The following is a 24,200-nucleotide window of genomic DNA, read 5'->3' as shown; positions in this document are numbered from 1 at the left end:
TTTTTACCCTTTTCTCTAGAAATGTCTATTCATTAAAGCATGAGGTTCATTTGTTTCTCTCCATTCGTCCCTATGGGTAGCTGATAAATCTAGAATTCTCCAGAGTTGTCTTTTTTTGGGGTACCTGCTTAAATTGTCATCTTTCTTAAACCTCCCACCTGTTTGTTTGTTTGTTTTTAACTATTACAAGATTCTATAAGTTGGTTACCTAGAGGAGACCTCCATGGTGCTGTGAGCCGTACTCTGAGAGAGCAGGAGGAGGGCCAGCTCTATGTCCTTATCTGTGTCCTGACAGACACTATAAATGAGCTCCACCCTGGTCTATTTGGTGAGAGGCGATAGTGTGTCCTTGTTGATGATGGCTTCTGGTCCCTCCCTGCACTGGGGACCTCTGTCCTCATAGGAAGCTTGATTTACTTTGGAAACAAAGAGATTTGAATTCTTTGTAAACAATAATGAAGTGAGGCAGATAGGCTGGGCAAGGGCCAGTTACTTGATGCATCTACACAGAAAGCTGGGTTCAGATCATTCAGATCTGCAAGGTATGGAAAATAACCCCAAAGTATAGAAAATAATCCCCAAACTGAACTGATGGCTATAATGGGAAATGAGATGGCTAAAAAACGAAGTCGATGGTTTATGCTGCCATTCACACTCCGTTGGATTTCTGACACAGGATGAAGCTCTTTCTTAGGGATACTAAAAGGCCCTTAATGTAGATTGAATCACAATTTAGTATTTGGTTCCAACTGACTGGGCTAGTCGTGTTAGCCCAAAGAGCTGACCCAGCCCTCTCACTGAAAGGTCTTAATAACCAGGAGAGCAAAGGGTGGTATGATGTGCGGCCAGAGCTTTGGCATCATAAATCAGAGCTGATTGCACGTGGATGGTGAAAACTGAGGGGTGTGTCTTGCTGACAGTGTTAAGCTTTTAAAATTGGATTATTTTCTTATAATGAAATTCACTTACTTGAGGGACACTTGAGGGATTCTTTTGAAAAATGAATTCATCGAAGAACAGTAAAGCATAAAATTTTATTAGATAAAAATATACCGAGAAGTTGGGGGGGGGGGACTCGTCATTGGCTTTATATCCTTAATAAAGAAAAACAAAATAGACACTTTAAACCTCTAAGAAGCAAAGCCTGGAATTTGCATTCGACTACTTAGGAGGTTAGGAGGATATGACAGTATTGCTTCTTAAATCAATGAAATCAAAACAAGAAAAGTTACACAAAATAATTTTTTTCTGATAGCACATACTGTTTCCTCAGAAATGATCATTACCTCCTCCTTTCAGCATGTTGTGAGAACGGCATGTTTATTTTGGGGTGTAAATCTAAAAAGACATTTGATACCAAAATAAAAAATGCTGTATATTTATTACCAGCCCCCCCAATAGAAAAATTTTCAGGGATATAATATTATTTGATGTATTCTCAACATTATTGCTTTTCTAGAATTAAGTAGGTTTCTTTAGTCAGTTCTTTTTTTTTTCCTTTGCACTCAGACCTTGCCAAAAATAAAATCCTCCTACACTGGCTCATCCAGTTTTACTCCATAACATTCCAGGCACTGTTTCTAGGAAGAGGTTAAAATTAAGAATAATGTGCTTCCTGCTGACCACCACATTGGTGCTGCCACAGCTGAGTGCTGCGCCAATTTCTTCTGCCATCTGTTCTCAGCATGGGGAAGTTGAGATTCATTCAACGAGGGAGAAGCAAAACTAGATGTTTTACCTGACTTCTTCCCCAAGAAGCACAGCTTATCTTTACCAATTAGAGTCTTCACTGGAGAATGATTTGACATGGAAATATCATGCAAGAAGTTTTTAAATGTTGATTTTGGGGTATTTCATTCTAGGCATCTCTGTGTATAATTTTTTTCAAGTTAGTAAAAACATTTTTTGTTTTGTAACCTGCTTTATTTATTTACCTGATGTTGTATTTTAAGTGTTCTTCCCATGATATCATATCCACCCATGTCCCCAATTCAAAGGCAATTTTTGCTTATTGTACACAACTTGGAAAATAAAAAAAGACAATAGAAGTCAACCATAATTTCTCCACTCTAAGGATTTTGAACCTGTTCCTCCTCTCCCTCCCCCCACCATATATACACAGAATATATACACACATACATAAAGCATACATGCACATTTGAAAAATAGGATCATGCTCTATCTAACATTGTAGTGAATGTAAATTTTAGGTTTTTGATCCATAGTTCTGATTGATAAAACAAGCAGGAGCATCATAAAGCCTATTTCAAAGACATTCTAGAATCTTCTTGATGAGGTTTATTTCTCTCAACCCTAAAATTGGTCAGTTCCTTACATCTTATTTTAGAGGTTTTTTACAAAAATAGAAAGAGGCTAGGGTCACCCAGATAAAATATATAGTCCTCTCAATGCATCCTCTTGTAGAGCAGTTTATTTAAAGTGTTAATCTACTTTATTTCTTTTCCCTTTTAATTTTTTTCATTTACCTTTTTATTTCTATTTCTTTCTTCTTTTAATTTATTTTTTAATTGGAGGGAAATTCCTTTACAAGTTTGTGTTGATTTCTGCCATACAGCAATACAAATCAGTCATAATTATATATATTACTTTATTTCTTAATATCAAAGTTTGGTCTTTGAAAACATTCAACCTTTACATTCACGGTGTTCCGCCCTTGTCTCTCTGTTTTGTCCAAACTAAGACGTGAGCTATCTCTACTCAAGCCTGGGGGCAAGGACTTGGCAGAGCCAAGGACGTGACAGCCTGAAAAAGCTCAAGCAGGGAATTCTGTGTATTGTCCTATTACACGTCATCCATGTAAATGGAATGTGTTTATAGTTCATATGGCAAGCAATTGGCATGAACACAAGCACAGCTTGGGCCAACATACTGTCCTTATGTTCTAAATCAGCAATTCTTAACACCTGCCATGGGGCCCCCTCTCCTTCTGCCCCAAGCATCACTGTGTTAGGAAATCAGGGTGACTGAGGAGTATGATACGTCTTTCGGCTCTGTTGGAATAGAAGGAAGGTGGTAAATCATAGCTCCAAGTTCAGTCCACTAGGTCTGATATTATTCCTTATAACAATATGCATATTGATGATTAGTGGTCAGAAAGTGAAGTGCAAGTAAATTCCTTATTTTAGCTGACTTAGTATTACCAATCCTGAGTTTCACTTTTTAAAGAGCCTACTTGACAGATGCCAAGTCATTTATCATCAGAGGTTTTTTTCAGCTTATTGAAGTATGATTGACAAACAAGGTATTTAAATGCAACATTTGTCCTCTCATGAATACACACACACACACACACACACACACACACACACACACACACACACACAGTATAATGAATGATACATATTTATGGAAAAAGACACTGGAGGTAAGAAATTTGGGCCCACAAGGATTGCAAACTATAGTCTGAAGGTCAGATTCAATCCATAGGCTTTGTTTGGCATTCAGAGTTTTACGAAATATTTGAATGCCTTTAGAAGGAACTCCCATTTTCCAGTTTGTGGTGGACCTCACCATTGCCTGTATATATGTACGTGAAAGTGAAAAATGAAAGTGTTAGTTGCTCAGTCTTGTCTGACTATTTTGTGACCCCATGGACTAGCCCACCAGGCTCCTCTTTCCATGTAATTCTCCAGGCAAGAATACTGGAGTGGGTTGCCATTCTCCAGGGGATTTTCCCGACCCAAGGATCGAACCCAGGTCTCCTGCATTGCAGGTGGATTCTTTACTGTCTGAACCACCAGGGAAGCCCCATATATGTATAGATGAAATACTAATTCAAGAATTGATAACCTGTTTCTACTGGGAAATCTCTTATTTAGGAATGTGACATTCCATATCTTATTTTCCCCTATTTTCTTTTTTTTTTTTTTCTTTTTTCCACCCCACCTCCCCCCTCTTTTCCCCTATTTTCAAAATGAGAGTAACAGAGTACAGAGGTCACTGAACTCTTTCTCCTGCTCCTTCCTCCTTTCCTCAACCATGATTTCCCCAGTTTGTGGTTCAGGAAAACAAGCTGACAGTGACTCTCATCAGAGCAATTGTGGAGGTTGTAGAAATTCAGGATCTATGACAGCCTCCATACAAAAGCTTTATCTCCTGCTTTGTGTTATATAGTCTTTTTCTCTCTTTGGAAATCCAAATTCAACCAATAGGTTGTCCTGGTTTTCTTTTGTGTTTTGCAGAATGTAGTATCTGGCATTTAAACAGTTCATACCAACGAGGGCCAATTTGTATGTGGCAATAAGCTTCATCCTAAACAAAAAGTTTGGGTGATAGCAGAGGATGGACAGATCTTCCAAGTTACAGCTTGTAAGAATTACTGGGATACCTGTTAAATACAGGAATTTCCAGGTCCATGTTAGAAGGTGTAGGGGAGCATGTTTTTTTAAACTAGTGTTCAAGATTATTCTGAACATGTGTGGAAATACTGGTGGTGTGGTTCAGAATTGGACTTGAGTTTACAGACTACCTTTTAATCCAAGTTCACCATTTACTAGTGAAGTGATTTTGGTCATTGGTTTAACCTGGTAAACCAGCCATTTCCTATTGGTTGATTTACACTATTGCAGGTGTATAGCAAAGTGAATTCAGTTATATATTTTATATATATATACTCTTTTTCAGACTCTTTTCCATTAGAATCTTATATAGGTTATTACAAGATATTGAGTATAGTTCCTGTGCTGTACAGTAGGTCCTTGTTGTTTATCTATTTTAAATATAGTAACATGCATTTGTTAATTCCAAATTTCCAATTTATCCCTCCCTCCCAAACCAGTCATTTTATCTAGTGGGGCTGTTGCACTACTTAGCAGCACTATTTCTTACCCGCCTCATGCTATGATTTTCCAGATTAAGAACCACAGTGAATGGAACCTTCTTGGCACAGCTTCTGGCACATAAACATTTGGTAAATTTTGTAAATGTTGTTCCCTCACTACTAAACAGTTCCATTCTGTGAGCTCCTGAACTACAGTTTTCTAGTGCGTTTTGGAAAGACATTTGCTTTGTACTCTTTCTAAAATAGCTTCTTACAGGGAACTGTATTCAGTATCCTATGATAAGCCATAATGGGAAAGAATAGAGAAAAATAATGTGTGTATACACACACACACACACACAATAACTGAATCATTTTACTGTGCAGCAGAAAATAACACAACATTGTAAATCCACTATACTTCAATTTTTAAAAATGAAGAAATCTTAAAAAATAAAGTAATTCTTATAAAAGTAATGAATGTTCTCTGGAAAAAAATTTGAAAAACCAAAAGGAATATAAATTACTTGTACTCCATAATTTCATGAATTTACTTCCAGTATTTGTAGGCAGATGTTATAATGTGATTAATATATAACTAGTAATTTTCTGTTGTAAAATACTTTATTGTTCTCAAATTGCTTATGTTGCTGTTTACCTTTGTGTTTCTTACTTTATTCTGGTTGGTTAGTTTTTGGTTGTTCTTATAGATAGGGTTTAGAGCCCTGTTTATTGTTTTTGTATTGTTTGATCATGATTTTTTTCTTAATCCAAACATTTTGTATGCAGTAAGAAAACTCAAGGTAGTTCACAGACCTCCAGCCATTTGTGTGTGCAGTCCCCTTACCTTTTTGTTAGTACCCTTGTGCGTCTGCTTTGTTGAGCCTTTTATGAGCTCTGAGTGAAGCTGGTTTTGGAATTGGCGTTTTGAACAGAGACATTGCTGCTTTGTTTGGTTTCTCACAGTGTGGCTGTTTACCAGGCCGTGTTCTTTATGCCGAACACTCATCCAAGTTGTTCCGGAAATCACTGAGCCAATTGTAACACCCCTGCAGTTTTTGGTTTACAGCTTTAGTTGTCTCACTAAAACAGGACATTGTAGGATACTTCTGTGGTGGTTGATTTTTCTCCTTGAAACCATTAAGAGTTGGAAATGCTTTGGAGTTAAAATTTTGAGTTTTCCCAAGAGTAACAGTTCTAAGTAAATGGAAATCAATTATTACAAAAATTTAAGTGATCTACAAGCTTGCTTGAGGAATTCTTTGGAGAGATACTGAGGGTTCACACTCTGCCCTATTCAAATCCCATTCCATTGTCCCTCACCATAATTGGTCTCTTCCAAGTATGTTTGTCTCAGCTCTTGGCTTGTTTGCTCACAGAGCCTGTTGATGCTGCCTATAGAAGATATGTAATATTGTCCTTTTTTTCTTAGCATCAGTGTTGTTATATGCATGTTTTTGCAACTTGTATTTTTTATACTTGGTGTATCTTAGAGCTTGATTCATGTGTGTATATGAATTATATAATGAATATGAACTATATTATGACATATATAGTTATATGTGAACTGTGTATATACGACTATATGGATTATATGTAACTATTTTACATAATTCATATATATGAATTATATATAATTATATATGTATACAAATTGCTTATTTATTTGTTTATATGACTTGCTCAGCCTCATTCTTTTAAACTTCCTCAGAGATTATTTAGCCCTTCTCTTGCTGATAGACATTTCAGATTAATTCCAATTTTTCTCCAATACAATGTTTAATGTCTTTATACCTCCAAATGTTTCTGAATCCTCGCAGTGCTTATCAGTACTTTGTACATGAGAAGCCACATCAGAAATAAAGTTTGTTGATTGAATTTGAAGAATGTGGGTTTATTTATTTATAAATGGAATTCAGTAGTATTTGTCAAAGTAGCAATAGTATCAAAAAATTTGAAGTATAGTTTTGAGAGAATATCACTATCACTGACTACCTATATGCTCATGCTAGTTGAACCCCTTTACAATAAATCTATGTAACAAAAATAATTTTAACCTAGTTGGTGGAAATTTATTTTCTGTTAAATTTGTTGCAGCATATTTTCTGTGCAATGAAAAAAAATGACATGTCTTTGGAAGTGATTTTGTCTGTAGTTTTAAGAGTTTTAGTGAAATTCTAAAATTGCAGTTATATGATTTTGAAGAAAAAGGAGTTGTAACTCCTGGGTACAGAGTGTTGTAAGTTAAATATACATTGATGTGGTAAATTGTAGTGTTTTTCAAATAAATTTCCAAAATGTAAAATTTTTAATGTTTCATTTTGTTGTCTGTTGCATTACTTACTAGAGAGAGGATTTCTTTGGTAAAAAATTGTACTGCAAAGAGAAACTGGACTTTAGACATTTTGTGATGTTTATGGACATAGATATAACATGGTATAATTTGGTATATGTGGTTTGGGCAGCAAAAATTGATCTACAGTCTCACAGTTAAAATCCGTAATGCAATAGGTCTTTTTCAAGTGTTCCTCCTTTATCGTACCTAGGGAAGGGCTCAATAACTCAGAAGTGAAGTAAAATCTGTGTCAAAAGGGGGAATTTTATGTATTTTGCTGTCATAATTTATAAAACTCTTAGAAATTTGAAGTTATAGGTTCCAGATAAAGGCCATAAAAAGTGGATTTTTTTTTTCTAGTCATGGGACAGGACCCAGTAGCTCAGCAATGAATCATCTGTTTTTCAGATCTCAAGAGTAAAGCTATAAATTTTGAGCCTATTTAGGTTTTCGAATGTTCAGATGAGAGGAAAATGGACGAGCAAAACTTAGGGGTTGCTAGCCCTATGTAGTTACTTTGGAAGAGCAGCGTTTGACAAGTATTCATTTCTCCAGAAAGTTGCCTTTAAACAAACCTTTTTTACCCATGAGTTTCTGGATTTATCCCTGTTTTGCTAAGATAGGAGTTGAATAAGTAATATAGTTAAGATTTGTGTTACCTTCTTTTTATCTGTAGGTTTATTTGTGTACTGCTTGCTTCCTGCCCCCAACAACATATTAAGTCTTAGCTACAAAAGGTACATTTAATTTTAGCTAGTTGGTTAGTTTTTCTGAACATTTGTTCTTTGCAGACCGAGGGAGACAGATGGATTTGAATTCTAAAGTGGGGTCTTTTGAGTTAGTAGAAGAAATAACCAGTAAAGTGATAGACAAGGTTTCCAGGCAGTTCTAATTAGTCAGGCACAGCTGTGAGCAGGAATTGATGAGAAGGGCAAGATTCAATGGCATAGAAGAGGCAATATTTCTCATTTTCTTAGAGGTACGTAGTGGTTAGCCATGGCCATCGGTCATTTTTGAATAGTTGCTGGGTGCCTGTTCATGTTTTTACCCAACCCAGCCAAACAATTACAGGCTACAGGTCTAGAAATTAACATCTCTGATCTTATAATCAAAGTATAGATGACTGATTTCGGCTTCTTTGTTCATGTTGCCTAGAGGAGGATGAGGTCAGGAGTCTCATTAGAAGCCTGGGGACTTCTCTGTGGCTGGGACTCTGAACTCCCAATCTGAGGGCCTGGGATTGATCCCTGGTCGGGGAACTAAATCCCACATGCCACAACTAAAGACTCTGTGGGCTGCAACTAAGAGCTGGTACAGCCAAATGAATAAATTTTTAAAAAATTACTGACCTGGAGTGCATTTGCACGTGGTGCCTTATTGTGTCTGCAGCTCTCTGTGTTTTGTTTTGTCTGCTGCTGCTGCTGCTAAGTCGCTTCAGTCTGTGCAACCCCATAGATGGCAGCCCACCAGGATCCTCTGTCCCTGGGATTCCCCAGGCAAGAATACTGGAGTGGGTTGCCATTTCCTTCTGCATGTTTTGTTTGAGGGGCACTTATGTGCACTCTTGGGTAGCATCTTTAGTCATTTGCTCCTCAGTAAATATTTATTGAGCACCTGTTACCTGCCAGGTTCTCTGGTGCTTAGGATACATTAAGGAACAGAATAGACCAAGTTGTAGTCCATATTGACAGAGAAAAACATTTTTTTTCCAGTTAATATTAACTAATGTTATTGAAGGGGCTTCCCTGAAGGCTCAGCAGTAAAGAATCTGCCTGCAATGCAGGACACACAGGTTCGATTCCTGGGTGGGTAAGATTCCCCTGGAGAAGGGAATGGCATATGTTTTTTGGCGTATGTGCGACTGAGCACACACGCAATGGTATTGTGTGCTTGCTACCTGCCAAGTGCTTTGCTCAGTGCTCTATTTCAGGGGAAGCCATCAAAACATGCTGAGATTTAAGTGCAGAGGATAAAAAGAGGAACGAATCTAAGTGTGCACCCTCAAGAAGTTTACAATCTATCAGAATCCCTCTGGTAACAGTATCTATAGAACTTACATTTTAATTGAACATATTAGAATCCCTCCTATGCATGCACAACTCAGGATTGACAAATTTTGCAAACCAGACTGTGTCCCTAATGGGAAGTTGTTGGTCATACTTAATGTCAGGTGGCAGTAGTTAGTTAGGCTTATTGTATACATTCAATAAAGTGTTTACTATAGGCAGAGTTTTTCAACCTCAGCCAGATAACTCTCTATTGTGGGGGCTTCTCTGTACCTTATATGATGTTTAGCAGCCTCCCTGGCCTCTACTCAGTAGATGTCAGTTTCTGTACTTATGACAACCAAAAATATTCCTAGGCATTGCCAAACATCCCCTGGGAGGCACAGAGAGTCTCTGCTCTAGGCGTTAGTCTCCCTGGACAATCAGCAGCTCCTCCAGGAGGCAAAGCCAACTGCAGCATCACCCAACATTTAGCTTGCGCCACCAGCTCACTCTCTTCCTATAAATGTGAATTGCTTGGGCTCTTCACACCTTATACTGGAAATACTCTCATATACAGTGACAGTGTCTCTGCAGTGTCACTAAGTGCTTATCGGCAGTGGGGATAATGATCTTCATCTGCTTTTCAGAGCTAGAATAATCAGTGGGAATTTGATTTTTTATTATTAAATTTATTATGAATTCCAATAATATATATGTGAGGTATACATAGGTATAACTTTGAATCTATAAATAAGATAATTTTTTAAAATATGTATTCTGTTTTTTCACCACCCAATTAAGAAGTGGGTCCTGACCAATACCTTTAAAGACGCCTGCAATGCTGTACCATCCAGCCCTCCCTCTCTCCCACATAGGAAGCACTGTCCTGAATTTTGTGTTTGCATTTCTTTATTGTTTTCTCATATTATGCACACAACTCTAAACATTACAGAGCTCAGTTTTGTGTGTTTTAAGACCTGATTATATAAATGTAGTATGCCATATTATGTTTTCTGTGACTTGCTCTTTTTTCTGTCCCCCATGTGTTCTGGGATTCTTCCATGTCTATGTGTGTAGCTGTACTTTTATTTTCACTGATGTGTAATTATATGAATACATCACAGTGTATCCATTTTGTTGATGAATGTTTGAGTGGTTTCCACTTTTGTTGTGACTGTAAACAACATTTCTGTGACTCTTCTTGTACTTGTCATCTGGTGTTCATGTGCAAGAGTTTCTGCAGGGAATTACCTAGGATTGGATGGCTGTATTCTAGGCTATATCTATGGAGCAGGCTGAAGGATGGCTCCCAAAGATATCAGGTCTTAATGCCTGGAACCTGTAAATGTTATCTTATGTGGAAAGAGGATCTTTGCAGATATGATTAAGTTAAGGATCTTGAGCTGGGAAGATTATCCTAGATTATCAGGAGGGCCCTGAATACAATCACAGGTGTCCTTAATAAAGGAAAGGCTGATGGAGATTCCTTGGAGTACAAGCGGAGAAGGCCATGTAATCACAGAGGCAGAAACTGAAGTGATGTAGCCACAGCTGAGGGCACCAGCAGCCACCCAGAGGTGGAGGAGCCAAGAGAGGCTGTTTCCTCGAGCCTCTGGATGGAGTTCGGCTCTGCCAACGCCTTGAATTTGGCCCACTGATACTAATTTTGGACTTCTGGCCTCCAGTACTGTAAGAAAATAAATATCTGTTGTTTTAAGCCACTAAGTATGATGATTTGTTATAGCAGCTGCTGTGAACTAAAACAATGCATTTTCATTTTAACTGGACAATGCCAATTGTTTTCTAAGGTGTTTGTACCAATTTCTGTTTCCACCAGAAGTGTCTCAGAATTCCTATTGTTTGACATTCTTCTCAGCACTTAGGTATTTTTGCCTTTTACCAATAAGAGATTTTTCTAAGCAAGTCTATTAAATTTGGTGTAAATTTTGAAAAATTTAGTCTAGAATGCAAAAACAAGCAAAAAACTGAATATGCTAATAATTTATGGTGAAAATGTTGATATTGGCTACTATAATAATGAAGATAAGGGGTTTGGTTAAATTGATAAATATGCTATAGATACTGTATTATACCTATTATTTCTCTTGCCTTATCTCCTAACTACTGAAATTAGTATGTTCTCTACATATTCTTCTTTGTCTTGAAAATAATCCAGTGATGGGGGACTTCCATTCTGGTTGAGTGGCTTAAACTCCACGTTCCCAATGCAGGGGGCCCCCGGTTTGATCCCTCATCAGGGAACTAGGTCCTGTACACCATAACTAAACGATAATTAAAGATCCCATGTGCCACTGCTAAGACCTGGCACAGCCAAATGAATAAATATTTTAAAATATAAGCTGTTTGGACTTAACTTTAAAAAAATATCTACTGAGTCTTTGGTATTCATTATGAGTTGGCATGCCCTTTAGTTTCTGTTTGGTTTGTTTCTGTTTTTACTCTATCCCATGTTAAATCTTTTTGGCTAAACATAAATTGGTAAAATAGTATTTTGTGGAGGATGGGAGGTGGGCAGTAATTATAAACTATCTGCTCAATAAAGTAGTGTATTTTTGTATGTATTTTGATCGAACAGATGTTTAGTCATCAGTCTCAGAAAATGTTACCATTCCTTTGTCTCATGAATTATATTGTTTGATGATACACATATTGCCCATACTAACAGTAATTGTAAATACTTTATGGATGAATTGCTTTTGGCACTTTAAAAAATAATTTTAAAACATATATCCTCATTTGATTAATTTGTTTCTTTTGTGTTCCTTCAGTTCAGTTCAGTCGCTCAGTCGTGTCCGACTCTTTGCAACCCCATGAGTCGCAGCACGCCAGGCCTTCCTATCCATCACCAGTTCCCGGAGTTTACTCAAACTCATGTCCATAGAGTCGGTGATGCCATCCAGCCATCTCATCCTCTGTCGTCACCTTCTCCTCCTGCCCCCAATCCCTCCCAGCATCAGGGTCTTTTCCAATGAGTCAACTCTTCGCATGAGGTGGCCAAAGTATTGGAGTTTCAGCTTAAGCATCAGTCCTTCCAATGAACACCCAGGACTGATCTCCTTTAGGATGGACTGGTTGGATCTCCTTGCAGTCCAAGGGACTCTAAAGAGTCTTCTCCAACACCACAGTTCAAAAGCATCAATTCTTCGGCCCTCAGCTTTCTTTATAGTCCAACTCTCACATCCATACATGACCACTGGAAAAACCGTAAGGGTACACATTTAACCAGGAATTTTTTATTTACCTAGGAAACTGGATGAATCATAGTTGTTTGTAACAGTTTTGAGAGTCCCAAGAAAAAGTTTCTATTAGCAAAATTAAGTGGCAAGTTGATATAATGGAATCCTAGCATCAGGAGAGGAAATTCTTACTTGCCATTTATAAGAACTGGAATAAAATCTAGCTTCTTCTTGGTTGTGCCCAATGGTGGGGCTCTTATAACCTCTTCAGCTTTTGGTTTTGACAAGCTTTCTTTTTTTCCAAAACCCTTTCCTTATAAAAAAAATTTGGGCAATTATCCCCAAACATTAAAGTAGACGGAGTTGCATAACAAACCCTTAGGTACCTATCACCAACTTTACCAATTTTCAACATGTAGCCAATCTTCTTTCAGCTATACAGCCACCTGTTTTCTCTCTTTCTCATATTATTCCCATATTATTTTAAAGTAAATTCATGACATCCCATCACTTTATCCATATGTATTTCAGTATGTATCTAAAGAGGTGAGGAATCCTTAAAAACATAATCATAATCTTTCATATCTTTAACTTTTTAAAATATAATTAAATATATAGACAGCATTTGCATTTCCAGTTGTCTTATGATTGTGCTAATATTTTTAAAAAGATTGGTTGTTTGAATCAGGATATGAATAGGACACACAATGACATTGGTTGATTTTTTAAAAAATATTTATTTTACTTTGACTGTGCCGGGTCTTAGTTGCACATGTGGACTCATAGTTGCAGCATGCCTGTGGGATCTAGTTCCCCAACCAGGGATCAAACCTGGGCCCCCTGTATTGGGAACATAGAGTCTTACCCACTAGACCACAAGGGAAGTCCCAGGTTGATGTTTTTAAACTACATGTTACTTCTCTTTTTTTTTTTTCCTTCCTTTGTCTTACAGTTTATTTGAAGAAAGTTGGTTCTTTGTGCTGTTGAGTGTCCTTTGGTATTTTTGTTGAGTCGCTAAGTTGTGTCTGACTCTTTTCAACCCCATGGGCTGCAGCACGCCAGGCTTCCTTGTCCTTCACTGTCTCCTGGAGTTTGCTCAGATTCATGTCCATTAAGTTGGTGATGCCATCTAACCATCTCATCCTCTGCCACCCCTTTCTCCTTTTGCTTTCAGTCTTTCCCAGCATCAGAGTCTTTTCCAATGAGTTGGCTCTTCACAGGTGGCCAAAGTTTTGGAGCTTCCACTTCAAAATCTGTCCTTCTAATGAATATTCAAGGTTGATTTCCTTTAGAATTGACTGGTTTGATCTCCTTGCTGTGTCCAAGAGTCTTCTCCAGCACCACAATTTGAAAGCATCAATTCTTTGGTGGTCAGCCTTCTTTATGGTCCAGCTCACAACCGTACATGACTACTGGAAAAACTATAGCTTTGACTATGTGGACCTTTGTTGGCAAAGTGCTATGTCTGCTTTTTAGTATGCTGAGTTTGTCATAGCTTTCCTTCCAAGGAGCAAGCATGTTTTAATTTCATGGCTGCAGTCACCATCCACAGTGATTTTGAAGCCCAAGAAAATAAAGTCTGTCACTCCTTCCACTTTTCCCCCATCTGTTTGCCGTGATGTGATGGGGCCAGATGCCATGGTCTTAGTTTTTTAATGTTAAGTTTTAAGCCAGCCTTTTCACTCTCCTCTTTCATCCTCGAGAGTCTCTTTAGATCCTCTTCACTTTCTGCCATTAGAGTGGTATCATCTGCGTATCGAAGGTTGTTGATATTTCTGCTGGCAGTCTTGGTTCCAGCTTGTGATTCCTCCAGCCTGGCATTTCTTGTTAAGTACTCTGCATAGAAGTTAAGTGAGCAAGGTGACGATGCACAGCCTCGCTGTACTCTTTTCCCAATCAGGAACCAGTGTGTTGTTCCATGTCTGCTTCTAACTGTTGCTTCTTGTCCTGCATACAGGCTTCTCAGGAGACAGGTAAGGTGGTCTGCTATTCCCATCTCTTGAAGAATTTCCCACAGTTTATTGTGATCCACACAGTCAAAGGCTTTAGCATAGTCAATGAAGTAGATGTTTTTCTGGAATTCCCTTGCTTTCTCTATGATCTGAGGAATGTTGGCAATTTGATCTCTGGTTCTTCTGCCTTTTCTAAACCCAGCTTCTATATTGGAGTTCTCGGTTCACATACTGCTGAAGCCTAACTTGAAGGATTTTTGAGCATAACCTTACTACATGTGAAATGAGCACAATAGTATGGTAGTTTAAACATTCTTTGGCATTGCCCTTCTCTGGGATTGGAATGAAAACTGACCTTTTCCAGTCCTGTGGCCACTGCTGAGTTTATGCTTATTGAACCTGCCTGGTATAGTTTAACATGTTTTTTTCGTCCTGTAAATTTCCTGTAACTTTATCTCTGGATCTCACTTCTAGATCAGGGTTCCATCAGATTTCAGGTTTTTCAGAGCAGTCTCTTCCTTTGATCTTAACAGTGTAAACCCCTCATTTCTATAAATATAGAAACACAGACTGAGAGAATTTAAGTAAAATGGCTAAGTGGAGAATTATTTGCAGAGACTCAGCTAGAACTTAGTTTCCTTAACTCGGTGGTTTGTAATCTTGGCTGCATATCTCATTCATCTGTGGAGTTAAGCAAAACAAATGCCTAGATATTTTGAGTTAATCGGGCTGGGGTGGGGCCCATTAAATATTATGTGAAAGCTCTCAAGGCAGTTCTCAATGTTTAGGCAGGGTTGAGAGCAGCTACCCTAACTCGTACCTCATGTTCCTTCCTCTGTCACATATATTTTCTTCATCTAATTAAAAGATTCTTACATGGAAGAGGAAGAGTTGTTTTCCATTGCTCCAGGAGGCAGAAATATGATTAGTCCAAATGAGGGAAGGTTACTTAGATGTAACAGTGGGAACCAGCTGTACATCCTAAGAGCATTATTCTTGGAATTTATGTATCTTCTCATTCATTAATTTATCAAACACTTATGTGCCAGACACTGATACAAGTATGAATAAGACATGGTTCCCTCTTTCAGAGTTCACAGTTGAAATAGGGGTACAGATTTAAATAACATTATAGTAGAGTGTGTTACACATCTTGGGGGCTGCATAATTTCCTTTTTCAAGTTGTTATACTTTTGTATTTTTAAATTGTCATCAGTGACTTTCTTACTAAGATATTTATGCTAAGCATTTGGTGAATGTGTCACACAATAGTCTTTTCATTAAATATGTAATTCAAGCAATAACAAGTAAAGTTAGTCTTTGCATAATTATCTTTTTTCTTTAAATAGAAAAATAATAAAATTTATAATAGCATTGAAACCATTTTGAGAGTTCATTTCTACATCTTTCTCCGAATTTTACTCTGTTGATTACTAAGCATAGAAGGATGATTTGTATTGGTTTTGTCAAGACTTTGGTAAAAAAAAAAATGATTTTGTAACATGGAGAAATTTTTAGATTTGGACTCTATGCCTCAGATCAACTTTGAAGAGTCACTCTACATACCACTCACTACATTTCCTTCATGGACATCATGTATTGAAAATCATCATTTATCAAAACCAAATCGTTGAGGCTGGGATGGGGGTGGGAGGGAGACTGAGCAGGGAGGGGATATGTGCAGTTACAGCTGCTTCACACTGCGGTACAGCAGAAACCAACACGACGTTGGAAAGCGATTATCCTCCATTAAAAACAAGGTTAAAGATGTAAAAACACAGTAATATGAAGTGGTATAGGGAGAAAAAAAAATTCATTGAGAAACTTCCCCGGTGGCCCAATGGTTAAGACTCCATGCTCACAATGCAGGGTTCCATCCCTGGTCAGGAAGTTAGATCCCACATGCCGCAACTGAGTTCCCATGCCTCAGCTAAAGGTCTCGCTTGCCTGCAATGAGCTGCAGCCAAATAAATAAATAAAAATAAATATTAAAAAACAAATCTTTGATACCTCTGTTGAAATAGCAGACACATTTTCTCTTAGAGTTTGTATCTGACCCTTTGATAGAGGTATGTCCTAGATAATATGGGAATACCAAAAGGTTATCTGGGACTTCCCTGAGGGCTCAGTAGGTAAAGAATCTGCCTGCAATGCAGGAGACTCAGGTTTGATCCCTGGGTCAGGAAGCTCCCCTGGAGAAGGAAATGTCAACCCACTCCAGTATTCCTGCCTGGGTAATCCCATGGACAGAGGAGCCTGGTGGGCTATAGTCCCTGGGGTCACAAGAGTTGGACACGACTTAGCAACAAAACTTATAAAGCAATTAATAATAAAAGGTTATTCTTGGAAGGAGAGTGAGAGGAAGAAAAGTGTGTTTCAGAGTTGATGGTGGAGCAGAGCTGAGTTCTGAATGATAGGTAAGATTTAAACTTAGTGGTATAGGACATTCAGGCCACATTAGCAGGGAGATGGAAAAATAGAACCCTGGTCATAGAACATGACAGAGATGAAAACTGGACAGGGATTAGGATAAGATGAAACTTTTATGCAAAAAGAATTTGAACAGTGATTTCTTATATTTAGGAGTCCTCAAAGTTCTAACAGTTGTGCTCTCAATAAAAACTGCTCTCAGTTTATACAGGGATTTGGGAGAAATCACCGCGTGCTGGAGTCCCAGAACTGAGCCAAAGCTAATTAGCCTGGTAACAAGGCAGAGTCCATTCCTAGTTTTGGCACCAGGCTAAGGGCTAAAACTCATGAATTAAAGTGTGAAATTTAGCCGTGGTTATCAGTTAAGACCATTTTAAAAAATAGATGCTGATGCAAGTTTGAATACATACAAGACTGAATAAGGTTATGCAGCTTCAGGGTCTAATTTAATTGATAACGGATCCACTTTTGATTTAGGCTTTTGTATTAGAGATAGAGTTCCATCCTTTCATTCTTGATTCATTTACTTGGTTCACATGAAATCTTTCTGATCTTTAAGTTGCCAGATGCAATTCAATTTGACCATGACTGCCATCTTCATAATGTAAAAAAAATTGTAGGAAAATCTGTAAAAGGGTTTAAAAACTCACTCTAACATTTGAGAGAATTTTGGCATTCTATAGACTCTACTGAAAAGTTTTGTCCTGGGGTTGCAAGTCGGGCCAGTTCAATCTGCTTTGGAATAATTCAGGTATAAATTCATTTTATGCTGACAGGTTCATAAAATGAATTGAATCAGTTAATGAACCATACTAGGGAGTATAATAATTTATTCATACTAGGGAGTGTAATAATTTATTTGGAGCTTCCATGATCCTGAGTTTTTTTTTTTTTGATCCTGAGTTTTAAATCTCATTTCTTTTTGGAGATTGAAGTATTTTATTGTTCACTGATAGTTCGCAGCATCTGTGGTGGTCTCCCCCATCCCACCACAGTCTTCCCACCTAATGAGCCCTACAGTGAGAAAACCTTCTGCTGAAGTACAATAGATGGGACTAATGAACTGATTTAAAGAAAACACTCCCTGTGGTCCTTATGCTTGTGCTTTGTCAGATACATCCCCCGAATGTTGATTATATCAGTTGTGTCATCGTTTGTTTGACTAGGAGTTATTAAAGACAATGTTTGCTGCTGTAAAATACCAGCTCTAGTTATGACTGCTGTTCTTCAATATAAACTATTTAACTTGTCATCACAGTTTCTTTTTTTTTTAATAGAGGAAAAAAAACCCCCTGTTTATATTACCTCAAATATTAATGACATTTCAAAATTGAATAAGTATGTTTTACCTTATTATAGGGCATATACAATTTTTATACTGCTTTTTATTGTTGTATAGTTTTAATTATTTTAAATTTATTCCACAATACTCCATTATGATATGTTATAATTTAATTGAACACTTCTGAATATTGAGATTGCTTCTACTTTTTCCACTGTGATAAGACTGCAGTGCAAATCTCTCTGTTTGTTTTTATTTCTGGAATGTTTCTTCCGGATAATTTCTTAGAAATGGGTTTGCTTTCAGTTTCTTTCAGTGGTAGGAGATTATATATGTTTTAGCTACATCCTGACCTTTTTAGAGAATTACATCTCTAGTATTCTGAACAGCAAAGTAGATGGAAATTGAGATTCACATTTAGGAGAGTACAGTAGTTCATTCCCTAATCTTGATTTTTCTACTGATTTATTAGACTAGTTAATTTCCTAATGTATATATATAATATTTTCTATTACCCAAAAAGCCTCTGTATGCTTATTATCCCTACCATATTTACTTGAAATGCATGTTAACATTTTACATTTCGCATCATGACTGGTAGGTATATGTTCTGTGTTTTCCAAATGAAAAAAACTTTGTTAAAATGATACAATCCTCTCTAACTCTTCTGTCGAATACTGGAGTCTTGTTCAAAGCTAGATATGGATGGTAAAGAATATTTTGCCTCCTTTCTCTTAGCATTCCAGAATGATTGTTTTTTAGCTTCAAAACATGTATGTCATGTATGATGAAAAAATTACATTAAGACTTTGAGTTAATATTTTGAGTGTCATTCCCTTAATAATTTGGTAACTACAGCGTTGTCACCAAAGTACAGTTAGTAAACCTGTATTCTGATTAAAGGTGTCAGGGATCTTCCCTTTTCCTTAAATAGCCTTTTTCCTTTTTTTAAAAAAAATTGATTTTCTAATGATATTTTGGTCTTTTATCTTCTTAATTAAGAACCATAACTAAGAGTAGTGGTTTTATATGAACATCAGAGACAAATTATTTAATATTCATAAGTACCAGAATAGATCCTCCATAGCTGACTCACTAAAACCCAAAGGTATGATCTCTTTCTCTTTATAAAATGATTTAGGCCATGACTTTCAAACTTTAGAATTCTTAAAAACAGCAGCATATCAGACAGTTCTTAGTTTTCATAAGAGGCCATTGAAATGGATAATGCTGAGTAATCTAATGGATTTCTGAAAGCATAGTGTGCTTTAGATACTGCTAAATCAATAAACATAACAGTCACTTAAGTGTGTATATTATGTATTATTTGGTTAATTATAACTCAAATCCTTTCAGAATATTTGTCTTTCAAGTGGAATGCTAAAAATATAACTAAAGTGCTTATAAAAAATAGAACCATCAGAAAAATGCAGAAGTATAGTATGCATTTTTTCAGATAATCTTAATATTTGAAGTTAACCTCAGATTCTGCCATATACATCATTTTATGAACCATGAAGAAACAGATTTCAGAAGCACTTAGTAATAAAAGTAAATAGTTAAGTTTAATGTTACTTTAGAAAAGGCAGAGGAACCAGAAATCAAATTGGCAGCATCCACTGGATCATAGAAAAAGCAAGAGAATTCCAGAAAAACATCTATTTCTATTTCATTGAATATGCTAAAAAGCCTTTGACTGTGTGGATCACAGCAAACTGTGGAAAATTCTTAAAGAGATGGGAATACCAGACCATCTTATTGAAAGTTGCTCTGTTGTGTCTGACTCTTTGCAGCCCCATGGACTTCTCCAGGCTAGAATACTGGAGTGGGTAGCCTTTCCCTTCTCTAGGGGATCTTCCCAACCCAGGGATCAAACCCAGGTCTCCCGCACTGCCAGCGATTCTTTACCAGCTGAACCACAAGGGAAGCCCAAGAATACTGGAGTGGGTAGCCGATCCCTTCTCCAGCAGGAATTGAATTGGGGTCTCCTGCACTGCAGGCAGATTCTTTACCAACTGAGCTATCAGGGAAGCCCTTAATTGCCTCCTGAGAAATCTGTATGCAGGTCAAGAAGCAACAGTTAAAACCGTACATGGAACAATGAACTGGTTCCAAATTGGGAAAGGAGTACATCAAGGCTGTATATTGTCACCCTGCTTATTTAACTTAAATGCAGAGTACATCATGTGAAATGCCCAGCTTGATGAAGCACAAGCTGGAAGCAAGATTGCAAGGAGAAATATCAACATCAGATATGCAGATGACACCACCCTTATGGCAGAAAGCAAAAAGGAGCTAAATTGAAAGTGAAGGAGGTGAGTGAAAAAGCTGGCCTAAAACTCAACATTCAAAAAACTAAGATCATTCCATCACTTCATGGCAAACAGATTGGGAAACAATGGAGACAGTGACAGACTTTATTTTCTTGGACTCCAAAATCACTGCAGATGATGACTGCAACCATGAAATTTAAAAGATGTTTCCTCCTTGGAAGGAAAGCTATGACCAACCTAGACAGTATATTAAAAAGCAGAGACATTACTTTGCTGACAAAGGCCTGTCTAGTCAAAGCTATATTTTCCAGTAGTCATGTATGGATGTGAGAGTTGGACCGTAAAGAAAGCTAAGCACCGAAGAATTGATGCTTTTGAACTGTGTTGCTAGAGAAGACTCTTGAGAGTCCCTTGGACAGCAAGGAGATCAAATCAGTCAATCCTAAAGGAAATCAGTCCTGAATATTCACTGGAAGGACTGATGCTGAAGCTCCAATACTTTGGCCACCTGATGTGAAGAACTGACTTATTAGAAAAGATCCTGATGCTGGGAAAGACTGAAGGCTAGGAGGCAAAGGGGACGACAGAGGATGAGATGGTTGGATGGCATCACCGACTTGATGGACATGAGTTTGAGCAAGCTCCGGGAGTTGGTGATAGACAAGGAAGCCTGGAGGGCTGCAGTCCTTGGGTCGAAAAGAGTCAGACGCTACTGAGTGACTGAACTGAATGATACTGAATTGTTGCTTGATTCTTGTGTCCAATAAAAGCCTATATTGAATTTTTCAGGAGTTGCTTCATATAACATAAGTAGCTGCTCAGTGTAGCATAAGTAAAAGTGTATTTGGAGCGCATATGTATTGTGTATCAAAGGGTTGTACTAGGTAGAAATCACAAAATCAATATTGAAAAACTTTTAAAAAATGTAACAAAATTTGTTTAGATCTTCATAACTTGAGATGACCAAATTTAAAATTCAATGGTTTTCCACATTAAAAGTATCTCAATCTTTGATTGTTGACCATAATGGTGGAAACTGGTTACTGACTTTTTGAGGGGAGATCTTAAAAAAAAAAAAAGGCAATCTAGCTTCCTTAAGTATGATTACTTCAGGGTAGATGGTCATCTCTGAAATGTGATCCTTTCTAAAGGAATTTGTAGTTATTTTATCTGCTACCATTTGTGAAAAATAAAAGTGTAATTTGTATTTGAATCTAGACAAAAGGGTGGGATGATGAAATTTGTATGACTTGATGGTAAAGGACATTATAATCATTATCTGTTTGATACTCTTTAGTAAAATCTAAATAGAAATGTCCCTAGTTCTTATTTTTAATAATATGATTTGCAATATAGCTTTACCCAATGATACCTAGTTGAATACAACTATTGCCTGGTTAGAACTTTTGAAATTTTTATTTTAAAATTATTGTATGGTAAAATTGACATTTTTTGGGGGGGAAGGTACAGTTCTATGACTCTTAGCACATATATTGATTCATGTAATCACTTAACTAGACGGACCTTTGTTGGCAAAGTAATGTCTCTGCTTTTTAATGTGCTGTCTAGGTTGGTCATGACTTTCCTTCCAAGGATTAAGCGTCTTTTAAATTCATTGGTGCAAGCACCATCTGCAGTGATTTTGGAGCCCAGAAAAATAAAGTCAGTCACTGTTTCCACTGTTTTCACATCTGTTTGCTGTGAAGTGATGGAACCGGATGCCATGATCTTAGTTTTCTGAATGTTGAGCTTTAAGCCAACTTTTTCACTCTCCTCTTTCACTTTCATCAAGAGGCTCTTTAGTTCTTCTTCACTTTCTGCTATAAGGGTGGTGTCATCTGCATATCTGAGATTATTGATATTTTTCCCGGCAATCTTGATTCCAGCTTGTGCTTCCTCCAGCCCAGCATTACTCCTTGGAAGGAAAGTCATGACCAACCTAGAGAGCATATTAAAAAGCAGAGACATTACTTTGCTGACAAAGGTCTGTCTAGTCAAGGCTATGGTTTTTCCAGTGGTCATGTATGGTTGTGAGAGTTGGACTATAAAGAAAGCTGAGCACTGAAGAATTGATGCTTTTGAACTGTGTTGCTAGAGAAGACTCTTGAGAGTCCCTTGGACTGCAAGGAGATCCAACCAGTCCATCCTAAAGGAGATCAGTCCTGGGTGTTCATTGGAAGGACTGATGTTGAAGCTGAAACTCCAATACTTTGGCCACCTGATGCGAACAGCTGACTCATTTGAAAAGACCCTGATGCTGGGAGGGATTGGGGGCAGGAGGAGAAGGGGACAACAGAGGATGAGATGGTTTGATGGCATCACCAGCTCGATGGACATGTGTTTGGGTGAACTCCGGGAGTTGGTGATGGACAGGGAGGCCTAGCGTGCTGCGATTCATGGGGTCGCAAAGAGTCGGACACGACTGAGCGACTGAACTGAACTGAACCACTTAGCACTTGTATTGATTCATGCAACCACTTAGGACGTGTAAGATTCATGTAACCACCAGTGCTGCCCAAGATATAGAACAGTTTGTCTTCAGGAACCTTCTTGTACTATCCCTAAATTGTCACACCCTGCGTGTACCCCAACCTCTGGCAACCATTGATCTGTTTTTTTAATCACTGTACATTTTTCCCCCAGAAAGTAATAAATAGGATCATGCAGATGGGACCTTTGAAATTGATTTCTTTCACTCAACTAAATGCCATTGAGATTCACTGAGGTTGTGGGGAACAGTTGTTCATTTCTTTTTATTGCTAAGTTGTTGGTTGAAATGTTATGGCATTTGGATATTATTTCTGATCTGACACACTGGCACTGAAGTTTGAGTTGGTTGCTTTTAATTGGGTTGACTATTTTTTTAAGTCAGTTAAATGAGATACATATGTAGTTAATTTTCTGAATTAGAATTTTTTTTAAACTGCACATTTTTTAGTTTAGTGGCTTGCGTGTATAGCTAAGCTAGGCAGTTACAGGATGTAAGGGCAAAATTTGAGGTTAAGAAAAGGATTTTGCAGTTTATGAGCAAAATAGAATGACAGTGGAAACAGTGTCAGACTTTATTTTTTGGGGCTCCAAAATCACTGCAGATGGTGATTGCAGCCATGAAATTAAAAGACGCTTACTCCTTGGAAGGAAAGTTATGACCAACCTAGATAGCATATTAAAAAGCAGAGACATTACTTTGCCAACAAAGGTCCGTCTGGTCAAGGCTGTGGTTTTTCCAGTGGTCATGTATGGATGTAAGAGTTGGACTGTGAAGAAAGCTGAGCGCCGAAGAATTGATGCTTTTGAACTGTGGTTTTGGAGAAGACTCTTGAGAGTCCCTTGGACTGCAAGGAGGTCCAACCAGTCCATCCTAAAGGAGATCAGTCCTGGGTGTTCATTGGAAGGACTGATGCTGAAGCTGAAACTCCAATACTTTGGCCACTTCATGCAAAGAGTTGACTCATTGGAAAAGACCCTGATGCTGGGAGGGATTTGGGGGCAGGAGGAGAAGGGGATGACAGAGGATGAGATGACTGGATGGCATCACTGACTTGATGGGCATGAGTTTGAGTAAACTCTGGGAACTGGTGATGGACAAGGAGGCCTGGCGTGCTGCAATTCATGGGGTCACAAAGAGTCGGACACGACTGAGCGACTGAACTGAACTGAACTGATGACCCTTTAAAATGCCAGTGCCAATGACTTGACAGAATTTTCTTTGCTTTTGTTCCAAGCCTCTTCTCACTCTGACTTTCTGGTCTACTGAGAACCAGACACCTCTGGTGGCTGATAATCTATTTTAATATGCTTGCTTCAGGAGTGCCTGCCTTTATTTGTTGGTTATAACAGTCTATTCATCTTAACTTAGTCAAACTTCTGTGTATAAACTCTTTGCATCATAAATTCAGTTTGATTCTTAATCTTAGTATCTGTTTCTTAGTTGATTGAGGTTTTATTATTTCCCCAGCTGCT

General features: G+C 37.8%; 1 protein-coding gene across 5 annotated transcripts in view; it reads left to right on the top strand.

The window, feature by feature from the left end:
• HECTD4 (HECT domain E3 ubiquitin protein ligase 4) overlaps positions 1 to 24,200 on the top strand; it is a 166,681-nt gene that overhangs the window by 25,702 nt on the left and 116,779 nt on the right. The window lies entirely within an intron of this gene.

Source organism: Cervus elaphus, chromosome 5 (assembly GCF_910594005.1).
Source record: "Cervus elaphus chromosome 5, mCerEla1.1, whole genome shotgun sequence".
Lineage (NCBI taxonomy): Eukaryota > Metazoa > Chordata > Mammalia > Artiodactyla > Cervidae > Cervus > Cervus elaphus.
Note: the sequence above shows the minus strand (reverse complement) of the source record. Positions and strands in the feature narration are given on the sequence as shown.